Source organism: Protopterus annectens, chromosome 11.part0 (genome assembly GCF_019279795.1).
Source record: "Protopterus annectens isolate FY-2018-M chromosome 11.part0, PAN1.0, whole genome shotgun sequence".
NCBI lineage: Eukaryota > Metazoa > Chordata > Ceratodontiformes > Protopteridae > Protopterus > Protopterus annectens.
Genome location: NC_056745.1, coordinates 872,788,754 through 872,816,564, shown reverse-complemented (window position 1 = coordinate 872,816,564; position 27,811 = coordinate 872,788,754). Strand labels below are relative to the sequence as shown.

General features: G+C 38.4%; 1 long non-coding RNA gene across 1 annotated transcript in view; it reads right to left on the bottom strand.

The window, feature by feature from the left end:
* Window positions 1-27,811, bottom strand: part of LOC122815621 — a 174,613-nt gene that overhangs the window by 135,488 nt on the left and 11,314 nt on the right. The window contains exon 2 of the long non-coding RNA XR_006366973.1: window positions 23,162-23,274. This is a non-coding gene — a long non-coding RNA (uncharacterized LOC122815621). The remainder of the gene's footprint in view (window positions 1-23,161; window positions 23,275-27,811) is intronic.

Genomic DNA, 27,811 nt, shown 5'->3' with positions numbered 1-27,811 from the left:
GGCAATCCTGCTGTTGTCACCCACCTAGTAATACACCTCTGGGACTGCTGTAATCCAGTAATCTCCATAGTGTGTGCTGTAACTGTGTAATGCTGTAGTTTGATAAACTAGTTAGGTAGGGGTTCTATTCCAAGACATGGCAGGTGTACGTCTGTGTTTGACAGTCAGAGCCTGTGTGGAGGTGACTGTGAGTGCTAACCACTGGACATACTGTGGAGTGGATTTTGTAGTTTTCCTATATGGTGTCCGTATTATATGTCACAATGGCCACCTCACAAGGAGTACAGATGTCAGTCAGCCAGGGGACTGTGTTGGCAAGCCATACCCCTACATCTGGCAAAAGGCCTGGTGAACAATGTATGCAACCCTACTAATACTAGGAATACATTCTAAACCCATGTGTCATACACAAACACTCTTGCTTAGAATATTCCACTATGTTGCTAGTACCCTGCACATTGATGACAGATAGTAGGCATGGTGTGGCTGCAGAGGGCATGGCACCCTGCCCAGCAGTAAAATAGGCACATAATTGCAGACAATGCGCCTTCACTATGTTCCCCACTGGATGCCTGCAACATATGTGGTGCCATCAAATGTGATCCACAAAAGCCATACAATGCATTACACACGTGCCCTGTATGGACTGATGTGACTGACACCAGGGAATACCTGTATCATGCTATCAATGCAGGTGCAGGGTCAACCTGCTGTCTATAAGCAGATCCTGCCACACCAGGCCAGTATTGGCATACCTGAGGATAGCAGTCTGTGTACACAACATGTGGCAGCCAAACCAGGTACACTTGTACATGTCACTGTACATTATTGTGGGAAGTGCACATCCCAGGCAATGGCCATGTCAAGGACTATCAAACACAGACATGGCATGCATTGCAAAGCAATGGCCATACACAATGGTAACCAGGATGTCAGGACAGTTCATACAGTACCCATCTGTGTGGGACATTGCAGACACTACTCCCCTGTACCACACTGCACACCATTGTCTGGTGGCATGATGCCAATGATTACCCCTCACCCAGCCTTGTACAGCCATCTTGCACAGCCAACCACTACACACCCATGAAGCAATGCACACATGCATGTCAGTACTGGCACCTTGTGTCTGCGTGTGGGGTATGATGCTCCCAACCATAGTCACACCCACTATAACTCCCATTGGCATACCGACTGATGTCAGACACATTCACATGCCCTAGCCCATAGAATCTCAGGATATCCCCTGTGGTGCATGTAGTACCTGTGCATTACTGCAGTGTGGCAAACTAAGTAGTTAGGAAGTGTATTTGTGCACCTGGAAAAGTGTGGCAAAGTGTCTGAGTCCCTTAGAGAGTGTGGTTGTATTGACAATGACATCCGTTCATGTGGACAGCTATGTCTGCTACATATAATGTATGTCTACTATATATCTGTTGCAGATGTCGCTCACCAGCAAACATATATGTTCTTACAGCATATCAACATGTCAGCTTTGTGGCACATGTAGTAACTGCATGCACTTGTAATAGTAATGACTAGTCAGACAGGGGTTTGAGCCCCTGTACTGGTAGGGTGTGACAGATGATGCTTAGGGTTTAGTCTCCTGGTCCTTCTCTGATGTACTTTGCCTATGTCTGTCCCTCCCACACACTCTCTGGTGGATGTGGAGTTGTACACCTGCTCAGCAGCAGCTTATGTTTTGTAAGTGATGGTCATGATCAGGTGATGGCCTCTGCACCCATTGCAGTCCTCCTCTAGTTTATTGCATGTGGTGATGTTCCCATAGCCAATCGCATGGAAACACAGTACAATATCTAGGAAAATCATGTTGGTGTTTTCCCATGACAGTTGCTGTGAGTGGAACCTGGATCTGGTGTTTGGTAAATAGCATCACAGATGATATCTGGATGTTCCTCAACATACACAGTGGAAAATAGCGTAAAGACAGGAAGGTGATGTGCCAGACATGACTACAGCATGTAAGTGTAGCTATGCTTCATTGAGACTACTGCCAGTTTAAAAAGTTGTGTGTGGTAATGGCTATTCTGTATGTTTTAAAACTGACAAGACAGTGCTGTGTTTGTGAGGGAACTCCCATCTGTAGGGCCACCTGTGGACTGGTCAGTGTGTGGAACCATTTTTTCCTGTGTTACTCACTGAACACACATCTGTGAACTGCAGAAGCAGTGTGAGGATTGCAGTCAGTACATGGTGATAGTGATGAGAGTTACTGCCATAGCATCCCTGATTGGACATATGTCACATGAAACAGTGGCATGACAGTCACTGTCTGGGGTTCTCAGTGACATGCCACTAATGGGCCACTGTTCATGGCTGCAGTCACACGTCTTCTACACTTTGTACAGATGTCATGCAGTATATATGCATTTGTTGTGCTCCCTCTGCAAATGTATACCGTCTGTTGTGTTGGGTTGATGGTCATATCTATGCAAGCTGTTATAAGTAATCCTGAATGCTGTTGACTATTACTAAGCCATATCTGTGTTAAACCTGCAACACCATAGGCTGTATGGGTTTGGAGGTCCCAGTAGAACCTCTTGTCCCACTTCAGCTGGCCATGGCACCGGGCATCAGCACATCTGGGGCCCAGCCTTGGACATCCATCTCTGTTGGCTCTGCACCACCTTCTGGTGGAACCGCCACTGAGGATGGGGCTTGTCCCCCCCTGGGAGCAGGTCCAGATAGGAATTTGTCCACTGTCGTACAGTCCTGGACGTGGTGCGTAGGGGGCTCAATAAGGAGTTTTGAGGCCAGATATGCCAGCTCAAGGGCAGAGTGTTAAATTTACATGATGAGCCTGCCCCTCCTAGACAGCCCCCAGCACAGCCACCTTTGCGGTTGTTTTGGTGCAGTGGTGGCTGCCCATGGCTGGGGACCTCCATCCCACTGTTTCCATCTGGGGGCTCAGACTTGTGACTGCCGAACACCCTTCCCAGTCCAAGGTGTATCCCCCCACATGTGTCATATACTGATCCTGTACGCTGTCTTGTCTGTCATCCTACCCAACTTATCCTTCATGGGCATACCTACTCTCTTTCCCCCACATCCCACTCTCACCCTACGGAAACAAAAGGCCAATCAGTTCCTAAAACAACATTTGCCCCATACATAACTGCCCATTTCACACGTGTCCACTGGACACATGTAACCCTTTTAATATGCATCACAACATACTCCAATTGTGCTCACCCCTGTCTCTCAGGCACACGATTCTGGTATGCATATGACTCCTAAAGGTTCCAGGTACACGTGATGCAGATGACCCCATTGTACACACAACACTACCGGTCCTTCTATGGTTACCCCATTTACCTTTTTCATGATGATGACGTCGCACACAGCACCTTGCAAGAGTACTGTTCTCACATAATGATTGGACAGAAACTGTTGTGTTAATGTAAATAAAATGCACAGAGTGATGTATTTGGCCAATGTACAAATGTTTGCGTGTATTAATGACACATGTCTGTCTGAGAGAGTCTTGATATTACATAGGACAACATCACTACATAATACAGGCGTTGCTGGTGTTTCCCTTTTCATTCCTTTGTAACGCTTTGTTGTCACACAGGATGTTCTTGATATATATATATATATATATATATATATATATATATATATACATACATATACATACATATATATATATATATATATATGTATCTATATCTGGACATAAACACACACACATGCAGCTACATGATGGAATACATTTCCTATACTGGTGAATGACTGCTATGGATGATATGTTTGTGATAACATCCAATGTCTGTATATCTGCCATGGCTTAGTGGTAAATCACATTAGCTGTGTGTGCAGGGTCCTGGTTTTGAGCCTTGCAGAGACCGTTTATTTTGTTGCAGGGCAGAATAAGGCCGTTGGATACAGAGTGATTAATGCACATTAAAGCAGTTGTGAGCGGGTGTGCGTGGGTTTGCACTAAGCTAAGCAATGCTAACCTACGGTTACAGTTTCTTACACTCAGTTAGCCTCTACATTGCTTCACCAGTGTAATACTCGCATACTGGTGGCCAAACAGGCTTACATCCACTTGCTCCCGTGCTTGCAAATGCACTGCATTTGGTGTTTGCATCTGACACTCACACCCCTGGGTCGGAGTGAGGACTATGATATTACCTTGTGATGCCTATTACATGGGATTACATGCCTACAGTATCAGGAATGGCTGCCCATTAGGCGAAAGCATGCCATTCAACTGTACGAAATCCGCGGCTTGTCCAGAGTTTGATTCATATTATTGGTGTGTTCCTCTTGCAATCTGCACCTGTCTGGCTAATACATGGGAACTGACACTCTTCAATACAAACAAGTAATTGGGTTTTGGAACTCACATCCTTCAGCCGAGTCATGCTACTGCATACCTAATATTCTATCATCATTCTAAGGTTGTAAGTGGAATATGTGCTTTCTCTTCCTATCAGACCTCTCAAACGATTGGGGACAAATATCAACTGAATCAGAGACACGTCATAACAACATCAGGGACACATTTAAATTATTAGTGCTATTAACCTGACACATTGACAGACTCAGAGCATATGAATGCATACACATTTTATGAGGTAAATTATATTTATAACTCTTAATTGTTGTCATTATTCATTATGTGTAATTCACCACCTTTCCTCCAAACGTCATTAGTTTTAGGAGGGATTAAGTGGGGCAGAGTTAGAATCTGAGTCCAAATCAGGGACGCCCCTGGAAATCGGGGACAGTTCAGAAGTATTGACCCTATTTGTTCCCCCAATGGTTTATGTCCTGTCCAGTGGATTTGCTCTTAGGGTTTGAAAGGTATGGGTGTCAGCTATGCCCATTTCGGAATATTACTTACATCCCTGGGGTGGTCCTAATATGACTGCGCCAGCCAACACCTGCACGCCTAGGACCATAATTGCATACCCACAGTTCCCCCACCTGCCCCTCCTCTGCAGCACTCATCCTTACTGTGGATGCAGGTGGGGTATAAACACACCATGACACACTGCCCACTCTCCGCATGTAGGGACACATGTAGTACATTGTGTCGACCCATGGGTTATCAGGCTTGTACAACCTACTGGTCCGTGTACGTCTACAGCCTGGTTTGATGAATCATTACTGGGACTGACTCCGATGATCATTAATTTTTGGGTGTCACACAAGGGACATCGATGTCTTTGTTTCAAGATTAGACCTGGCAGGTCTCTCCCACTGGCAGTATTCTGCTGGTGGTCTGGGAAGCAGTGGTGTGTTTACTTTTGTTGTGTGTCTGTATGTCTCACTGGCCTAGCTGGGGTTGATGCTACGTGTTACACGTTTGTTTATTGGACCCCTCACCCCCATATGTACGGCCTGTGAACATATGTAATTCGTAATTGCTGTATCATTTCCTAGTTATATACATGTGTATATTTACAGTCATATATATATATATATATATATATATATATATATATATATATATATATATATATATATATATATATATATATATATATATACATTACTATATACAGATATATCTGTATATGTATGCATACATGTATATATTTATATATTGCTATTTATATATATATATATATATATATATATATATATATATATATATAAAACAACATATGGGTCTATGGGTGTCTGCATATATATATATATATATATATATATATATATATATATATATATATATATATCTATATGTGGGTATGTATATGTATTCTGTCTCTGTATGTATACATTTGTAATACGGACAGGGAGAGGTTTATCTCTATGCCGCTATGGGTAGATATACACACACATACCTCTACATATATATATCTACATCTGGTTATTCCGTTCCTTGCCATATAGATTACACTTTGCTGCAGTGGGATTTGTAGTGGGTGTGGCTGCTCATTGGGTGACGCCTCTGCCCAATGAACACATTTGCTTACATCCCTGGGGCTGTCCATATAGGCTCACATCAGCCAAGACCTGCACATCTAGACCCATAAGTAGCTACCCATAGTTCCTCACCCACACCTCCTCTACAGCACCCATCCTTACTCTGGGTCCTGGTCAGTTCTGAACTTGCCACTACACGCTGCCCACTCTCCACTTCACGGGACCCATGTCATACAATTGTCTCAACCCATTGGTCATCAGGCTTTCCCACCCTTGTATTCTGGGTATGTATACACCCCAGCCAAAATGGTCGGTGTATCACCTTTTTTTGGTCTTGTCAATTTTTGGGGTGCCCCGCAAGGGACACTTCTGTCTGTGTTCCAAGATTAGATTTCATGGGTGCACTGTGTACCCCCCGGTTATATCCTGCCTGTGGTCTGGGGAGCAGTGGACTATTTACATTGTTTGCTGGTTTCTGTGTTTGTTTCCTGTGTCCAGCTGGGGGCGTGGAAGGTCATGCTACATGTTTCATGTTTCTTGCTTGGGCCCCTCACGTCCATTGGCATAGCCTGTGAACATATGTCATTCTTGTGTGCTGTTTCCTATCATAGCTGTATAGCTGTGTATATCTCCACAGACACACACACACACACACACACACACACAGACACACACACACAGACACACACACACAGACACACACACACAGACACACACACACAGACACACACACACAGACACACACACACAGACACACACACACAGACACACACACAGACACACACACACAGACACACACACACAGACACACACACACAGACACACACACACAGACACACACACACACAGACACACACACACACACACACACACACAGACACACACACACACAGACACACACACACAGACACACACACACAGACACACACACACAGACACACACACACAGACACACACACAGACACACACACAGACACACACACAGACACACACAGACACACACAGACACACACACAGACACACACACAGACACACACACAGACACACACAGACACACATATATATATATATATATATATATATATATATATATATATATGTGTGTGTGTGTGTGTGTGTGTGTGTGTGTGTGTGTGTGTGTGTGTGTGTGTATATATATATATATATATATATATATATATATATATATATATATATATATATATATATATATATATATGTATATGTCTGCAACTACATATATATATATATAATATATATGTGTATAGTTTTATATATATATATATATATATATATATATATATATATATATATATATATATATATATATATATATATATATATATATATGTGTGTCTGTAAAGCAATGTATACCCCATGCAAATGCACTTACACACGCTTACTGGTGTTTATATATGCTTAAACCTGCTTACTAGTGCCTTATTCATTATGACACTGACACTTCGCTGCAGTTCACTTTTAATTGTTATTTTGCAGGTTATACAGCAGTCAGATGTTGCAATATGTTCAGGCACAGATTACCGATGGTAAATGGTATGTGATGTAGTGGGATTCAGAACAGGAATGCCTGTTCGTTAGGCGGTTGCTCTAACCAATACACTATTGCTGTGCTGCTTCATTTGCATATATACCCATATACACATGGCTCCTGGTTCCTCAAACACCCACCCCAATGCCTCCCTAACACTGCAGTCATCCATTCTCCAGTTTTATTTGTGGTGTATCCACACCACTAAACATTGGCCAATCCCTACTCCTGTAGACTCATCCCATCGGTTGACTCACTCCATGTATCCTCAGAACTCCCAAACTTTTAGTCCACAAACATTGGTAACATGAGCGACCAAAAGGACACTATCCACAATTTTTGGGGTGCCCCACATGGGACACGCATGTCTTTATGTCAAGATTAGACTCTGTACTTCATTACATCCTTACTACTGTTAACATGACACTGCAATAAATTATTAAGTATGACTATGTGGTAACGCACACGTTACACATGAGAGCCTAATTATGTACGTGTTCGGTGTATTTCTTTTACAAATAGACCGGTTTAGTAATTGGTGTTGCCATAGCAGGCAGATCACAGGAATGATTTCATGTGTGGGAAAGTCTTCACATTTGATTTTTTTCAGCACAGCACTGACTTCGGACATTGTACACACTTCTGCGTTTTAGCAGTTTCGTCCCTTCCCTCTTTTGCACAGCCTATTATTCTATCTACTGTCAAGGTTTGTAAGGGCACATTCATGTTATTTATGTCTGCAAATGGAATGAATGTGTTATAGAGAATGTACTTCTACATATAGATGTTTGCATGTGTGTATACATATATACTTATAACAAACTCGCTGACCTCCATGAGGCAGTCCAATTAGAACCAGCCCATCCAACCCTGGCACGCCTGGATCCATAATTTCATACCCATAGTTCCTCCACCCCACCCAAGTTCAACATGCACACATACCATCCATTGTCCAGTTGCTATCGCAGCCATGACACACCTCCACACATTGCCCTCTCCCGAGCATTAGGGTCCCTACACGTATGTTGTCCCAACCCATGTATTCTCAGGATCTCCCACCATTTAGTCCTTGAACATACCTGCCCTTGCTTGTGTAATGGTCAGATGGCCAAATAGTTTACCAATTTTTGGGTAGTCCCACCAGTGACTACCCTCTGTGTGTAAAGTAGACTCAGCAGATCAACAATGTTACTACTGCCACTGGTAATATCCTGCCTGTGGTGTGAGTAGCAGTGATTTGCTCACTACTGCCCAGCTTGATACGACATAAGCTGACAGTGCTATATAATACTGAGGTTGCTGTTGATTCCCTTCTCATTCCTTTTGTATGCTTTATTGTTACGTCGTTCTTTCTTCATATTATATATATATATATATATATATATATATATATATATATATATATATATATATATATATATATATATATATATATATATATATATATATATATATATATATATATATATATATATAGATATATATATATATATATATATATATATATATATATATGTATATATATATATATGTATATACATATAGATATATATGTATATACATATAGATATATATATATATATATATATATATATATGTATATATATATATATATATATATATATATATATATATATATATATATATATATATATATATATATATATATATATATATATATATATATATATATATATAAATATATATGTATATATATTATATATCTGTACATACTTATATACATTTCCTATGCTGGGCACTGCTTAGACCCGCACAAGCGCACTCAGACTTGCTTACTGGTACTTATATATGTTTACTGCTGCTTATTTGTGCTTACACCTGCTTACTAGTGCCTTATTCATTATGACAGTGCCACTTTGATTGAATGACATTTAGTTAAATATCTCATGCCATACTCGTTGGTTTTACAGTAAAATGACATTCATCCCATATGGAAAACATGTGCTATTGTTGGGCTCGACCCGTGAATGCCTGTTTGTTAGGTGGATGCTCTAAACACTACACTGTTGACATTTATGTTGATTCTGCATGTTTTTCTCTATTTGAATGAATTTGATGTGTAAGCTACGTTCGGCGGAGGACAACAACGGGCAAACATGCTGCGCTTTGCTTACACCTTCGATATTGCAGCAATTCAAATGTATAATAGGGACACGGGGAATCTAATTGTGAAAGTTCTAGGGACAGGGCTCAACATTCCACTACGTGCTTGTGTGTTTACTACTTAAATTTTATTTCACTGTTCATGGACACTCTTGTATGCTTAGCATACATTTCAGTATCCACGGACACTGAATTACTGACTTACTATTAGAGGCGGGCTCTACTAGTAGGCATAGTAGGTTGTGCAACTATTGGGGCATGTTTACGCCTCCATAGAGCACTTGTACATGCCCCCTGCACTCGCACACATTTCCTGTGCATGTTGAGGGTGCGGCGGCGCGCCCTCATACATGTTCATATGGCGCTGCTGCACCATCTGTAGTGAGGACACTCAGAGCAAGGCTAAAACCGTCCTTGCATTGAGCTTCTTGAATCCTGGGGTCTGACTGAAAAATATAATGATTACCAAATTTAGGGAGAAAGAATTATCCCTCCAGCTACACAGACACAAGAAATTCTTCCTATGGGAAGCCAGAAGGGTGGCTGAAAAAAACAAAGCCAATAATACACACCTTACCACAAGATGCACAGTACCTCCTTCAAGAAGGACAGGTTCTGTACCCACACCTAAAAGAAGCATGCTGACTAAGAGGTCATTACCATAAAAGGACATTTCTGACCCCGACCACTTTTATTACTGCTGTCTGCTCCCATTCTTGACATAACTAGATAATGTCTTCTTCATCTTATCTCTATTCTCTACATAAAAAGGTACCTATACTCATTATCAGAGAGGACTGTCACAGAAGTAGGAATACTGTTTACCTTAGACAACATAAGTATAGCTTCTAATCATTACACTCAAAACATTATACTTGATGAAGTGATAGGTGGCATAAATATGTTTAGTCTCATAGAAGGAAATATTGGTCACTGCGCCTGCAGCTCTAAGAGATTTCTTGCCCTCACACCCAGAGATGAATCATGAAGCATATAAGAAATCTATTTGATGATGTAATTCTGATAAAATATTAGTGCATGACAAAACTTCAGAACAAACAGAGTGAATTTGCTTCTCCAAGACAGCTGACACCTTATTTATTTATTATTTTTATGTATTCAGCCTTTATTGACTGCAATAGTCCTACTAGTCTAATATCTTCTTTTCAGTGAGATCAGCTGTGGTCTTTATACTACTAAGGAAAAATTGGCCAGGGTGTCAAGGAACTTCCCTAATAATCATTGTTGTGAGTGGGACCCTTTTTGCAATAGCACTTCCTGTTTCTGTTCCAGGCACATAGGCATCACAGAAAAACAGGGAAGCAGATGGAGAGAAAAAGAGATGGTGGAAGGGTGAGAGAAATAGAGGAAAACAAGAAATATTAAGGCTGCAGACTGTATACAGGATTCTGAGGGGATGTTTCAAAAGAAATCTCTTTGATGGAGATCAATTAGCAAATGACGGATGTATAACTGCAGTCCTTTAGTTTGGGAGGGTTGTGGGATGATTTACGTAAAGAAATGGTGATGCAGAGTGAGACAGAAAATGAAGAAGATGTTACCTTGGGGGACATAATGGAGAAAATACAACATGATGGTACAGAGGCAATCCTGAAAAATAATGGCGAGATGAAAAAAAAAAACATTTGCGGATAAAGCAAAAAAAAAGTAGGACAGTAGCAGAAAGGAAGACAGAAGAAAATGAAAAATGGAAGTACGTGGTAAAGATTCACAGTAAAGAAGACAGAGAAATGGACAGGTATGAGTTGTGGGACAATTTCATAGCTCATTTGGGTGTAAAAACACATAAGGTAAAATCATTTATTCTTACTAACATTTTGTGACATTACATTTGAGACTGTTTTTCAATGGAAAATTTTCTTGAAGAATAGGAAAAAAACAAAGACTAATCCATGGAAATATTTATGTGATAAATGCATTTAACAGGGAAACAGAAAAGAAAATTCATGCACAATTTTGAACAAAAGTAGAAAGACAGAACTTGAAAGGACATTTGGAAACTTTATTTAAAGAAGTACTGGGCATTACAAAAGTTTATGACAAAAGGGGTTTATGGACTGGTGGCTGGGGATTGTAATGTTGTGTTAAAATAGAAAGAGAAAAAATATACGTCTACCAAGCATGATATATGTGGAGGGTAATAGGGGTGACATAAAATACTGGTGACAACACAAAACATGTTTTTTTTTTGTGGAAAAGAAGGACATTTGATAAGTAACTATGATAAAATAAATGTTATTTTTGTGGGGAAATGGGACATGATGCAAATAAATATGAATTAAATGTTATAAATGTAAAAATATTGGGCATTTATGGATAGATTGCAAAAACGAAAATGTGAGTAAGGAAAAGAAAAAGAAAAGGGAAGAAAATGAACAAAGAAAATGAATTTTAGAAGTGGCAGAAATAGAAGAAAAATTAGATGAGAAAAAATATTAAAGAAGATATAGATTCTGAAATAAGTGATACAGAAGACATAAATGGGGAGGTAGTAAAAGAAAACAAATAATTATTTTGGTAAAAGGGTATAAGACAGAAAAAGAAAAGTTAAAGGAATAAGAACAAAAGGAAAATGAAAGGAAATGGATTAAAAAGAATATGTACAACTAATGATTAGGGACTGGTATAATGGTTAAGGTATTTGACTCACAGACACAAGGTAAAGTGTTCGATTCTCAATTTTGAGAGGGAAATTGGCTAGGCTTAGAATGGCTTATGAAGAAATCTAGCCTGGTAATAAGCTGTGAACTTATGAATGTAAGGAAACTGGAAAATTACAATTTTAGAGTGCTTTCTGTAAATGTGAATTGTATTAAGAATATAGCAAGAAGAATAAAGATTTTGGAGTGGTGTAATACATGATGCAGATGTAATTATATTAGGAAACACATGTCTTTTAACAAATGAAGATAGATTGCAAACAGAGAAACTATGGGGATGAAAAAATAATCTGGAATTTGGGAAATGAGAGATGTTCTGGAAAAGTATTCTGCAGAAAATGAGAGATGTTCTGGAAAAGTTGTATTCTGCAGAAATACAGTAAAGATGTTGGATGTAACTACTGAAAAAATTGGAAGATTAACCATTGTAAATTTAAAATGTAAAGAGCAAGTTTATATAATTATTTCATTATATGTTTATACTAATTACAAAGAAAGGGAAAACTTAGTTCATCAGATTTTAGACTACATAATGTATTATAATAATAGGACACTTAAATTATGATTTAAGAGGCAAACATAAAATGAAAGAAAATGATTTTAAGAAAAATGTTAGAAGTTATAACATGTGGTGAGTTAAAATGTTGGGACAAAAATTCATAGATTTACAAACGTGGTATGTATAAAAATGAAATAGATTATTTTACAGTATCACAATGTTTAGGTATAGGGTAGGGGAGGTAGTTGAAACAGGATTTTCTGATCATCTTGCAATATGGCAGAGATAAAGGAAAACAAGAAATATATCAAAATTGACAAATGAATAAAAAGGATAAATGAGAAAGCATGGAATGAAGGAAAGAAATTAGCAATAGAGTTATGAAAAGATCATTATTACTATGAGAATATATTATAAGAATTGGTCTTAATGGTGGGTGTTACTTAAGGAAAAACACACAAAAATGTTTTCTACACTGGCAATATGATATGAGAAAAGTAGAGAAAGAAAAATATAAAAGATCATAGAATGATGCATTATAAGATTTCTAACATAATGATAGAAAATACTTTGATAAAAAAGAGAGCTATATGAAAGAAATCAAGAAAAATACAAAAACTATTATATAAGCAAAGATATTTTTACAAGGAAAAAGAGTAGAGGTATTGAGTTACTTAAGCAGATTAGTAAAGGAAGGCAGTAGTGTAATAAAAAAATGTAAAACGAGAAATAGAAAGATCTTAGGAAACTATTATGAACAGTGTAGTACAATATGCACAGAGAATGTTTAAAGGAAAAGACAAGGTAGTGAAAAAACATGGAAAGTAAATAGGTTAACATAAAAAGAGAATAAAGAGCTGAAAATGAGATTTTTTTTAAATGAGCTAGATAAATTATTATGATAAGTAAATATAGATTCAGCTACAGGACCAGATGGAATAGGATATGAAATGCATAAAAATTTAAGGGACTGGCAAAATTATATTTTTTATAGATTTTAGTGAATGGTTAAATCAAGGCTTTATGTATAAAAATGATGTAGTGGAATACTTAATTCATGTAGCAGAAGTAAAATAGAACACAAATGAAAAACTGGAGACAGTATTAATTAATAATCTTTATAAGATCTTTATAAAAATAATACAAAAGAGATTTAAAACTAAAATGGAAAATATTTATGGAATATCTTATATATAGTATAAAAGGGATTATTAATGATAAAGAAATTATGGATGATATGAATAGAAAAGAAGAAGTGAAAATCAGTATAGGAGACCTTAATACGGTATTTGATACAACTGGATATGAAATTGTATAAATAATAATAAAATAATATAATAAAAGCTGGAAAGTTAGAAAAGTATGCATGTCAGTATAAAGTAGTAATAAAATAAACGATGTCTGCTAGCAGTTTGGCAATGTCCTCAGTGTCAGTATGAGGGTATCTTCCACTACTAGTTTGGCACAAAGCTGGACCTTCCATTTTAGATTTCTAACATAACTAAAGAATTCCCTGTGATTATCCTTAGCTAAGGATGCTAGTTTAGCTTCATAATTGGGATTAGAGGACTTTACAAGACATCTAATTTGCTTGTTCAAGCTGCAGAGGGTGTCCTTCCTGTGTTGAGACAGTTCCCTCTTGTCTTAGATGTTAGTTTCTACCTCTTATTTTATAACCTATTTATGCTTGATGTCCACTAGAGTGGCTTGTTTTTTGTGAGGACTTTTTTTGATCCATTCAAGTATAGCTGAGTCTATACATTTGTATAGGTTTTTATACAGGGCATTTGTGTACACCTCTGTATAACAGTCATTGTTGACAGTGGTAGCAGGGGGTTTGAAACTATTTATGCCATCACTTAGGAGGCTAAAGTTTGCTTTGGAGAAATGTTTCATCCTTTTTGCTCTTGAGGGTGAGTCAGGTATGACTGCTACTTTGAGCAAGACTGATTTATGATCAGACCTTACCAGAGAGGGCAGCACACAGGGGGTAGTGTAGAGACTTCCTATGTTGCTGAGTACTAAGTCTAGGACATTCTAGTCCCTTGTGCAGGTGCAGACTATCTGTTCTAGAGCATTTGTATTAACAAAGTCCATGAAACTTAGGGGGAATGTGTTTGTTCTCATACATGACTCCCAATCGATGAAAGGATAATTAAAATCACTCATAACCAAGGTGTTTGCAGTATAGCGAGTGACTCAAGTAGATCCAGGTAGGCAGAATGGTTCTCGTGGTTCATGGTGGGGGACCTATAGCTAACAATGATATGGAAGGGGGCTTAACCTACAGTTAGCTGGATTTGGAGCAGCTCTAGGGAGTCATGCTGCAACAAAAGTTTAGACCACAAATCTTTCTAATGTAAAATAACTGGTTTGGAACCCAAGTGCTTAAACCAGAACAAAGTCACTTAGAATCTTCTTCTTCTTCTTTTGGCTTTTTCCAGTTAGGGGTCACCACAATGGATCACCTGTCTGCTCATGACTGACAATGGAGTTTTACAGTGTCAAGTTCCACAGAAGGCACACACATGCATGCACTCACACCTAGGGCCAATTTAGAGTGTCCAATCCACCTACAGCATGTCTTTGTGATGTGGGAAGAAACTGGAGCACCCGGATGAAACCCACGCGACAACAGGGAGGACATGCAGACTCTGCACAGAAGGCACCCCAGCCAAGGATCAAACCGGAGAACCTCTTGCTGTAAATAACAGGCACAAAAAGCCTGGCTTGAAATCCAACCCTCCCCCAGCTGCTCAGATGTCTTGTAGATCAGGGTAAACTCAAGTGTCAATAATCTAGAAAGCAATAATTGCTGATATGTGGTCATAAATGCCAGTGGATATCAGTCATAAATACTCACACTGGTCCAATGCTTTTCAAATCTGGCACTCATACATTCTTAGGTTCTGCCTGGCTAGGCAGTACTTTATTACATACCTAGTTAAGGGAGAAAGCATGTTAATTACTACTAGGTTCAGTGGCTGTTTTCACAACTCACTGATAAGCATGGGCTAAGCTGTCATAGTTCACTTCACTAGGGCAGGAGGGGCCATGACCAAGGCAATGGATGAGGGTAAAACATTGCATACTGCCTACCTTGAACTGCTAAGACATTTGATACAATACCCCTCACTCAGAAATTCTTAACAAACTTATGGAATTAGGCATAAACCCCCATATAACACACTGGAGAGTCAGCTGGCTCACAGGACCCAGGAAGTTAGGATTGGTAAGACCACTTTCTCAAAGTGGCCAGTCACCAGTGAAGCCCCTGGGACTCTCTGCTAGACCCATTCATCTTTGGCATCTACTTATTAAAAATAAAGAGCAATGTCAAAGGCCTCTGGCTGATAATGTCTGAAGATGATTACAAACTGGGAACAGTCTTCGAATCCCCCAAGACACAAAGCTCTTACAATAGGGTTTAACAAGACAAGTGACTAGTGCCAAAGCTATGAGTTAAAACTCAATGCCAAGAAATGCATTATAGTACTTTTTGAGAAGTTGGCTACCGCTAGAAACCATATCATCAATAAAACACCCCTAAGAGTTGACCGACTAGTCAAGGGATCTGGGAACACATGTAGACAGTAACCTGGGTTTCAATCAACATGCACTCAAGGTAGTAAGGAAGTCCTTCCATGTTGCTCAGCTTATAAGTAAATGCATGGAATTTACATCCAGAGAAGTCATTTTACCACTGTACTCAACCCTCATCACACCCCACCATTGAGATCCCTTTGGTATGTACCTGACTGGACACATGCACCAAATGAAATATCTGCAAAGGTTCCTTACAAAAAGAATGCTGGGCATAAATACAATGTCCTATCTGGATCACCTCAAAGTCCTTTCTCTATACTAAGTCTCCTACAGACATTATGCTTGGCATACAAGGCATCCTTGGATTACTCTGATGAAACATTTGTACATTCACAAAACAAACAGCATCAGAATTACTAGATCTAAGGACCTAAATGTTGCTTGCAATGAAAACAGGACATGCTGGAGTGACATATATGTAGCTCAGAGAATTCCCTTTCTGTGGAACAGGCTTATTATCCATGTGAAATAAAGTCCCTCCCTAACCTTAATTAAGCATAATTTGGACCAATGGATGGGAAAATAAAACTTTACCCATGGCCTGGTACCCACATCTGTGATGGACAGAAGTAGTCAGTAAATCATGTTGTAACCAACAAACGCCCTCCTATATAAATGTTTAAAACATATAACTTGTGGGACACATTTGGGTTGCATGGCTAGTCTTATAAAGGTCTAGGGGCTGCTAGCCTAGTATATACCTAGGAACCTATGACACAGGGTTTACAAAATGCAAGTCAGTCACCCTACTTTTGATCAGAGTGGAATGGCAGTGTTGATTTCTGTGTAAAGATTTTCTTTTCCTCAAATGTTGTACAGAAAGTTCACCACATACTTGTAGGAGAAAATAACTAGTTATGATTTTCATTGCAAGATATCTTGTTATCTTTTCAATAAAACTAACACTTCTAAAGCATTAAGATATTAACTTAACATAAAATCAATCATTTTTAAATCTCATTGTACAATTGCATGTAGTGGGTATAATCTTCAGATGTCAACAGGAAAACATTGACTTCATACTAAATTCTGCCATTTTTTCCACAGATTTTTAACGTTTCATTAACAGAAGAAGACAGCAGTGGACTCTGGGGTGTCAAACTGGTACATAGAGTGCTTAGGAAACAGGTGACAGAAACTTGACTGTCCTACTTTTCTGCAAGATAATTTCAGAACCAGGACATGGAAGTCATTGTTACAATTCTACAATATAATATAATACAATATATACATATATATATATATATATATATATATATATATATATATATATATATATATATATATATATATATATATATATATATATATATATATATATATATATATATATATATACACACACATACATATACATACATATTACTACTAATTCCAAATATATTAAATTATAGCCTGCATTGGCCATTATCTGCGCTGTCATAATCTTAATAATTGTTTAGATAGTTAAAACTTTTGCTGTAGCACAATCTTTTACCCTATGGTTAATAGTTTAGAAACTATATTTTCTTGTTATTATACCTAGGCATATATTGGACAAAATATGAGGTGGTAATGTGTAATGTTTTGAAATAAAGAAAACATTTATTTTATTTCATATGTAGTAGAACTTTAGATATAAGCAAATTGTTACCATCTAGGGTTTCAAAACAGTCCTAAAACAAAAACAGGTATAAACATTTCAAATGCATTGACTATGACTTTGCTTAAACTCTTCAGTTTTTCAGAATGGAAAATTCAGTTGTAGAATGTGAACATGGAATCGTGCAACTGCTACTAGACTAATATTATTTTTATTGTTGGACATCATTTGGTTTTCCGTTTATTAAAATTAATAAATATAAATTCCATATAACAGGCAGTGTCATTAATAAATATATAGAAACAGACAAAAAAAAAGACAGAAAAAATGCATAGTGAATAGCAATGGATTCTGTACCAGAGTGAGGGATAAAACAAAATTTGCTGGGGGTGAGGATAGTCAGATCACACTGGGACCTTAACATGATATTTGGCCTCTTGATTTCTCTGAGTGTCAGATGAAAAATATATATTTGAGTGTTTAAGTGAGGTGGAAGGAGTGCTGAATAATGAAATGATAAAGGATAAGATGCAAATGTAGCATCAAGATGGATTTATACAGAATGTTGAATATGAAAATGCTGGATCACAATGTTAAACAGTTGGGCCAGTGGAAATGCAGAAATAATGAAATAAGTTGATATATGTAGATATATATATATATATATATATATATATATATATATATATATACATACATGGGTCTACCTGAGATTGCCGACAGTCCAGAATGCTGACAACCATATGGCCAACACCATATGACCGACATTCTGAATGCCAACAATGCGGAACCGGCATCTCACCATAGTGCGGAATGGAAAGATTTCCATTCCTGCACTGTAGTGCAATCTTGGAGTTGGAATATTAAAATTATGGAGGGTGTGGGGGGTGCAGGGGGGCGTATCCCCCCTGCTAGCAGTTGAAAGGGAATTTTATTTACCTTTTTTATGGTCTTCTTCAGATGGGGAGATTTAGGCTGTCGGTCATATGGTGTCGGCCATATGGTTGCCAGTGTTGTGAGCTTTCGATATATATATATATATATATATATATATATATATATATATATATATATATATATATATATATATATATACACACACACATACACACACACACACACACACACACACACACACACACATACATACATTTTAGATATTTATTTATTTTTTAATTTTATTTTACATTTGTTGACCGGGATAGTCCGACTGGATTCATGTCCATTTTCAGCGGAGGCCTGGGGAGAAAAGCTCCAAGGTAAGCAGATAAGATTACTTAATACAATTTATATACTGGTTACATACTTAACAATTTATATAATTCCAAGGTTTGAGACAAACTCGGGTGTAAGTCCGGGATATGTAACACAACTAAGCTAAATTACAATTTTTAACACCATGCTAGAAGAGAGTTAGTCAGGTTTGATACATTGACAAAGTCAGTTCAGTTTCAAATATTGTTTGAGTCTTTTCTTAAATTGACTCAGGGTGGTAAGTAGGGTAATATCAGCTGGGAGTGAATTCCAGGTTCTACCTACAGAGTTGGCAAAGAGAGAGTCACCGGCTGAGTTATTAGTTTTAATAGTTTGAACTAGCAGTCTATTGGAAGATCGAAGAAGTCCAGGATTATTATAGGGGGTAATAATGTTTTTAAGTGCAAGAGTATTGTGTGGATTGTAAAGGACTTTAAATGCCAGAATCAGTTGGTTATACTGGATCAAACTGGGCAGTTCTAGCCATCCAAGCTCGTTTAGATTGATACAGTGGTGTGTCCTAAAAGGCAGACCAGTGGCAAATCTGGCAATGTGGTTGTAGCTAGTAGAGAGTTTATTAAGAACAGACTTGTTTAAGTTAGTGAGTAAAGTGGATACATACAGAAGAGTTGAGAGTAGGTGAGAGCGTACAATGGCAATTTTAGCCGGTGGGGTTAGGAAGGCTTTAATCCTGTAAAGTGACCCTAGTTTTTTAATTGATGGTTTTGATAGTTTGAACATGCAGGTCAAATTTAAGATTATTATCTATGATAACACCTAGTAGTTTTATAGAGGTGTCTGGAGAGATTATACTGCCATTATTGGATTTTATGTTAAAAATAAATGCAGCTTACCTATGAATTGGTGGGAAAAGTAGCAGCTTTGTTTTTTTGGGATTTAAGATCAGACGACAACCAGAAAGCCAGTTTTCTACTATGTTGAAAGTATCCTGGGTAGATGACCATAGATCTGTCTGAGATGTGACAGAGCAGATCAGGGTGGAGTCATGAGCGTATTGAATACAGCTGACTTTTGGGATGACAGTATAAAGGTCATTGATGAAAATGGAGAATAGAAGGGGCCCTAATATAGAACCCTAGGAAACACAAAGGGAGTTGGGTAGGAGGTTAGATTGTTTGTTTTGCCAAAGGACAGCCTGCTGTCTGCCACTCAGATAAGACTGGAACCATTGAAGGGCTTTAGTATCTAGACAGAATGTTTTCAGGGTGTGGATTAGTAGTTGGTGATCAACCATATCAAATGCCTTGGAGAGATCCAAGAAGAGGGAAGAGGATAGGTTATTATTGTTACGATTATGGTTTATGGTGTTAGAGAAGGCTGTCAGGGCTGAAGTGGTACTGTGGTGAGGTCTGAAGCCAAGCTGAGAGTCAGTCAAAAGATTATTCTGAATTAGGTGGTGAAGCAGCTGTCTATGAATAAATGTTTCCATTATTTTTGCAAGTGGATATAATATAGCTATTGGCCTATAATTAGACAGTTCAGTTGAGCTGCCGCCTTTGTGAAGTGGGATTACATAGGATATTTTCCAGATGGAGGGGATTTTGGCTTCTGCTATTGTTCGATTGATTAGTATTGAAATGGGGTAAGCAATGGCATCTGCTGCTTTTTGTAGATACTCAGCAGGAAGCAGATCAGCAGAGAGTGTAGTTGGTTTTAATTTTTTGATTAAGGCATGGATAAGTGAAGTGGCAACTGGTTGGAAACTGAATGAGAGTTGGTTACTGGGAGTGGTGGATTCAGGGCAAGGGGTGCTTGGAGGTTGTTGGCTAGCTAGGGCTTGGATTGTCTCAGTGAAGAATTGATTAAAACTGTCTGAGACTTCCTCAGGTGGTTTATTAATGGTGGCAGCAGGGGTTGGGGTGGAAGTTTGTCCAGGATGTAATAGTTTATTTATACCTGCCCAAAACTTCTGAGGGTTGTTTTGATTTATTTGCTGAAGATTATAGTAGTATTTTTTTTTTGTCTTGTAAAATGTATTTTTTAGTCTCATTCCTTGATTGCCGATATTTAATGTGATCTTGGGAATCTTTTGTAGTATGCCATAATGCCCATGCTTTGTTTCTATGGGTGATTTTTAGTTTGGACTCTTTAGAAAGCCATGGTGCAGTTTTTTACATTGTTCTTATTGAGCGAACAGGTGCATGAGAGTCTAGGATCTCAAGGAATTTGTTGTTAAAGTAGACAACAGCTTCCTCTAAGGGGAAGTGTTTTAGGACTGACCATTTACATGAGTTTAGTTCCTCTTGGAATTTGGCAGTGTTAAAGTTCTTATTGTTTCTTACCATTCTAAATATGGGTTGGTGGGGGTTAATGGCTTTATGCTTAATTATATGGGTAAGAAGGTGATCATGTAAGTCATCAGGGAGGGTCCCAGAGGCATACAGTTGGGGGTGACTATTGATAAGTACACAATCAAGTATGCTTTTTTATGATCAAGTTTACCTATCCTGGTAGGGGTGGCTATGGTTTGTGTAAATGCATGCAGGTTAACATGGGTGGTTGGAGATTCTGAGGAGCAGGTGTTCCAGTCTATGTTAAAATTTCCAAGTAGTATGGTTTCTTGGGGGTAGGTACAAGATAGCCAGTGAAGGGTATCTTCAAGTGTAGATAAGTTATTCCCAGGGGAAATGTACATACAGATAATATTTATGCATTTATTTTTATTAATTTGAAATTTGGTAGCGAGAATCTCTGAGTTATTAATTTGAGGTGGATGTATAGTATCAATGGTGATGTTTAACACAGATTTATAGAGAACAGCTACCTCACCTCCTTTCCTGGATGCACGATCCAGCCTGATTATGTTATATCCAGGTGGTACCACAAATTTATAGAGAACAGCTACCCCACCTCCCTTCCTGGAAGTATGATCCAGCCTGAGTATGTTACACTCAGGTCAAACCACTTCATTATCTTAGGTACTACGTTTTAACCAGGTTTCAGATAAACAGAGTATCTCAGGGGAGTGGACAGCCAGGAGTGCATGCAGTTAATGTACCTTGGTGTTTATACTTCTAATGTTAAGGTGACAGGTCAGGAGAGAGTTAGGGGGCTGTTAATTGTAAGTTTACTGCTTGGGTTACAAGTAGAGGGGGTAAGTTTATCTGTAGTGGATGGGCCAGGGTTTGGGTGGATATCACCATCTAGTGTGAGGTTTTGATGACACCTAGTGATAAGTTTCAGGAATTTTTTTATAGGTTTATGGTAGCATTTAGATCTGGAGCTAATGTATGTGGGATTGATATGTTAATAGTGTGAACAGGTTGTGGGGCTAGATACAGTGCTGTATGATTGGTAAAAAGTCTTATGAATTACAACTGGGTTAATGGTATGGCCTTTGGGGTACTAAAATCCTGTGTGAAACTGGTTTTCATACAAGGTAAGGAGGTATGGAGCAAGCAAAAGGAGTAGTAAAGAGAAGTGTAACATTGTGTGTGGTGGAGATTATGAGCTAAAGGAACTATATTACTTGAATGGAACGACACCAGAAGATGCAGTGGTTGTAACTGAGGTAATGGAGTAGGGGTGGGAGAAATAGTGACAGTTGTAAGCTGATAGGTTCTAGTTATAGGGGGTGTGGCTATATGACTATAAATTTAACAGTAGTGGGGGCGGATGGGAATTGGGGGCAGGGCGGGGCATACAGCGAGCCCGAGCGCAGCGAGGGTGAGCAGAGATGGGCTTAGCCAGAGTACATGGATTCTTAGAGCCATAAGGTAAGTATATAGGGGGGGGTAGACTAATCTCTTTCTCTTAGTTGCTCTAGTGTAATAGAATTTTTAGGATTTTGAGGTTAGAAACATTGGCTTTAGGGGTGGGGGGTAATCTAGTTTTTCCTTAGATTTAGAAGTAAGCCAATTGTTATGGGGGACAGACTATAGATGCTTTAGACCCAGAACAGCAAATTAAAATGAAGGTTGAGTAAATTAATACGTACTGACCTTGGCAATTTGTAGTGGGCTGCATTCAATTTATTTTTTCAGTTTGAGGTTCTGCAGGGTAGCGTCCTTCGAGTTTAGTGGGCCTTTTCAGGATGGTGTTTGAGGGAAGCTACCTGGAGATTAGAGTAAATTAAAGATAGATAAGTAACTAGCTTAAGAGGCAACACAATACTGTATCACAGTCTCAGGGAGCAGAAATTACCGAGCTTGTCGGTAACCGGCACTACAGAGAACTGTGTATATAAGTTTAACAGTGTGTGTATATATATATATATATATATATATATATATATATATATATATATATATATATATATATATATATATATATATATTACATACCTGTAGCATAGCTTTAAGAGTCAAAAAGTCAAAACCTGACAGAACTGTATAGCTTTGTGAGAGTATAAAGACAAATTAAAATGTACGTGAGTACTAGTTTGCAGTAAGTTTCTAAACTGTATTTTTCATTCCTGTCAAGCAACAGTAATCAGCAGTGCATAGGTTTGCCCTTTGCGTGTAATACTGCACAACTCTTTTCCTGAGGGTTATTCTAAGGAAAGTTCCCAGTGTTGCCAAGCTTGTTCATTTTCAGCATATTGCTATAATGCCTTAGTTCTCTGAGGTGCATTTTTAAGGAATATGCACATTGGTGCTTTATGATGTGCACTCAACATATCAGTATAACTCCTCAGTGGTCCAAGGAAACTTCTTAAGGAAGGTGTTCAGTATTGCCATCCTATATACACTCAGCACATCAGTGTTATCCATCAGTGGTTCACAGAATTTTCCCAAGGAGGGTAACTAGTACTGTCATGCTATGTACATTCACCATATCAATGTAATTGTTTAAAATCTAATAGAATATTCCTAAGGGAGGTGACTAGAGCTGTCATGTCATGTACATTCAGCATATCAATGTAATCCTTCAATGGCTCATGGAATATTTTTAAAGACGGTGACCAGTGCTGCCATTATATGTACATGCAGCAAGTAAGTGCAAGCCTTCAGTGCCCTGTGGACGGTTTCTAAAAACGAGTTGTACTCACCCAAAATATCTGTATAATACTCATTGCAGAAGATATGCTATTCCTTAGGAAGGGACAACATGCTAATTTGCTTTATACCTACAGCTTAACTGGGTAACCCAGCATAATGACTTGTTTGCTCTTGCAGAGTAACCCCAGTTCTCCCGTCTAACAGTATCACACAGGTGTTATAGCTGTGAACTAATGATGTCATCCTGTAGTTCTGTATCTGATTCCATTATCATGGAAATGATCAATAGTGACATAGGAAACTTTCAGACACTGGACTCAATCCTGTTTGTTTTCGTCAAGGGCAGCTTATGCCTAGTCAGCCTGGTGGACTTCTTTGACAAGGTCATAAAAGCAATGGATGAGGGCAAAATGGTTCACACTGCCTACCTTGACCTGGCTAAAGTATTTGACAATACCCCACTCCTGCATCATTGACAAACTCAGGAAGTTAGCTAGAAATCCTTATGTCACCCAGTGGGCAGACAGCTGGCTCACAGACAGGACCCAAGAAGTTAGAACTGGGAGTCTACCTCTACAAAGAGGCCAGTCACAAGCACAGTTCCTCAGAGATTGGCCCTGGGACCTCTGCATTTTGGCATTTATTTCTTTGAAGTCAAAGCCAATGTCAGTGGCCTCTAGCTGACTGAATTTTCAGATTATTGCAAATTTGGAGCTGTCATTGAATCTCCCCACTGACACAAATGTTCAGGAAGGGCTAACACAGACAAATAACTGGTGTCACAGCCATAAACTAAAACTAAAGGCCAAGAAATGCATAGTAGTATCTTTTGGGAAGTCATCCACTCCTGGTAATTATCATGCTGACAACACAACCCTTAGAGTTGATCCAGTAGTCAGGGACTTGGGGATAGACCTATAGAGACTAATCTATCCTTTGATTATCATATGTCTACAGCAGTGAATAAATTATTTTATGCTGTGCAACTTATAAACAAAGGTATGGCATCTAGGTTCAGGGAAGTCATTGTTCCACTGTATTCGGCATTCAGCAGACCTATCATTGAGTACAATGCCCCTTTGGTATGTACCTAACCAGGCATATCCAACAACTGGTTTGTCCACAAAGGTTCCTCACTAAAAGAATACAGGGCATAAGTAGCATGTCATATGCAGACCACTTCAAGGCCCTATCCCTGTATTCTGCCTCCTACAGGCCTTTGAGGAGAGATCTATGCCTGCCATACAGGGCGTTGTTAAAACCCACTCTGAGGGACCTCCTGCATAGCCACAAAACAAACAGCACCAGAATTACCTGTTCTAAAGACTTAAACCTTGCCTGTGATATAAATAGGACCTGCTGGAGAGATAGATATGTATCCCAGAGACTGCCCCTTCTCTGGAACAGGCTCCCCATCCATGTGAAGCAGAGTTCCCCATTAACCCAATTCAAGTGTAACTTAGATGGGAACAGGAACTTCATCCTTGGATTGGCACCTATGTCTCTAATGGACACAGGCAGCCTGTAAATGGTTCATCTCACCATTCCCCTGCTTGTACTCCCAAGCCTCTGCTTACACTTATCAAGAGATACCAGAACTTGTCAGAGATTTGGGATGCATGGCTAGGATTAAAAATGTCCTTGTGGTCATTAGCCTAGTAAAAAGCTATGGACCTATAAACCTCTGATAAGATGTGTCATTCTAACCAAAAAGATCTTGAACCATCCCAACAAGTAATGTGCTGCTTGAATGTAATTCAGTTAAGGAATAAGTAAAATTATATCATTCAGTTACATGTTGAATGTCTGCAGTACTGTGTTCCTGTAGTGCTTACAGGCTGAGGTGCTCTAGAATTTCCAGTTATAGTATGTCCCACTCAAAGTCCTTGCAATGCAATATCTAATGTCATACCAGAGTATGCTTTGATGTGTGTGCGTGTGTGCGTGTGTGCGTGTGTGCGTGTGTGCGTGTGTGCGTGTGTGCGTCTCTCTATATATCTATATATATCTATATATATCTATATATATCTATATATATCTATATATATCTATATATATCTATATATATCTATATATATCTATATATATCTATATATATCTATATATATCTATATATATCTATATATATCTATATATATATATATCTATATATATCTATATATATCTATATATATCTATATATATATATATATATATATATATATATATATATATATATATTTATATTAATGTAACACCTCAGGGGCTGCTGTGCTGTAAACATTAAACCCTAACTGAATCCTTACATGGCTATATTGTAAATTGGCACTTGAGGATCCAATGTTGTCCATCCTTACAATGCTATATTCTTATATGGTACTAGAGGCTGCCATGTTGTGCTGCTTTCTCTGTACACTATAGCCCCCAAATAGTGCACTTACAATACCATGTGCTAATATGGTATCCAGGGCTGCTATAATGTGCTTCATCTCTATACTGTAACCACCTACCTGATAATGTGCTGTACTATATTATAATGTGGTAACAGGGACTACTGTCTCTGTGTACTAAACCTCCCAATCTGAGCACTTACAATAACATATTCTAATATGGTACCATGATCTGCTATATTGTGCTCCCTCTGTATACTGTAATCCCCTACCTGAGAATGTACCATATTATATTTTAATGTATACCAGGGGCTGCTATACTGTGCTTCCTCTCTGTGCTATAACTCCTATATGTGCCCTTGCATCCTGCATTCTAATATGGTACCGGGGGATACTATACTGTGCTCCATCTTTTTATTACAGCCCCCTACCTGAGAACTTACCATACTGTATTCTAATGTGATGTCAGTGGCAGCTGTACTGAGCTGTCTCTCTGTATACTGTAAACCCCAAACTGAGCACTTACAATAATATAATCTAATGAGGCTCTTGAAGCTGCTGTGTTATACTCCCTCCATATATTGTAATCCCCACCTGATAATCTGGAATGCTGTATTCTAATATTGTACTATAGGGTGTGTGATGATGTGAAGTATTGCCAGCTATGCCAGGAGAATTAAGGCAGTGGATGTGTAACATATGCCAACATAGCTAATCTATGTCATTTGTATATCAAACTAATTTGTACAGATGCTTGTGCTGAAAATATATTTGTAAAGCTGCTTGTGTTAAAAATGTACCAACAGTGGGTCCTGTTGGACAGAAAAGAAATACACCTGTATGTCAGACTGCATTGTAACTGTTGAAATAAATATATTGTACCAGCAGTTACTGGAAGAGAATAGGTTAATCTCAGTCCAGCTAATTTTGTAAAATAGTCTGAAATTAAATTACCTGGTTTAGGCCATAAAGACTGCATCTTACAGTTCTGACTGCAGCCAAAGATGAAATGTCTGTGAAAAAGTGGTCTAGAAATCCTACTGTATTGTCCTTATGGGTGAACTAATTGCTACCCTGGAAGGGTGGAAGTTTCAAAATGGTTTTATAGCTTACAGATGCTATAACACATCTCAGCAAAGCTCTGTCTGTGTGTATGGTAACACCTATGTGATAGTTCCTGTTCATTTTCTAGTAAAAGAGGGTAGTGTGGGAACCAGAGTCAAATGACCAGATATATGTGATGTCATTCTGTAATCCAGCTCTGAAATGATGTTTTAATACT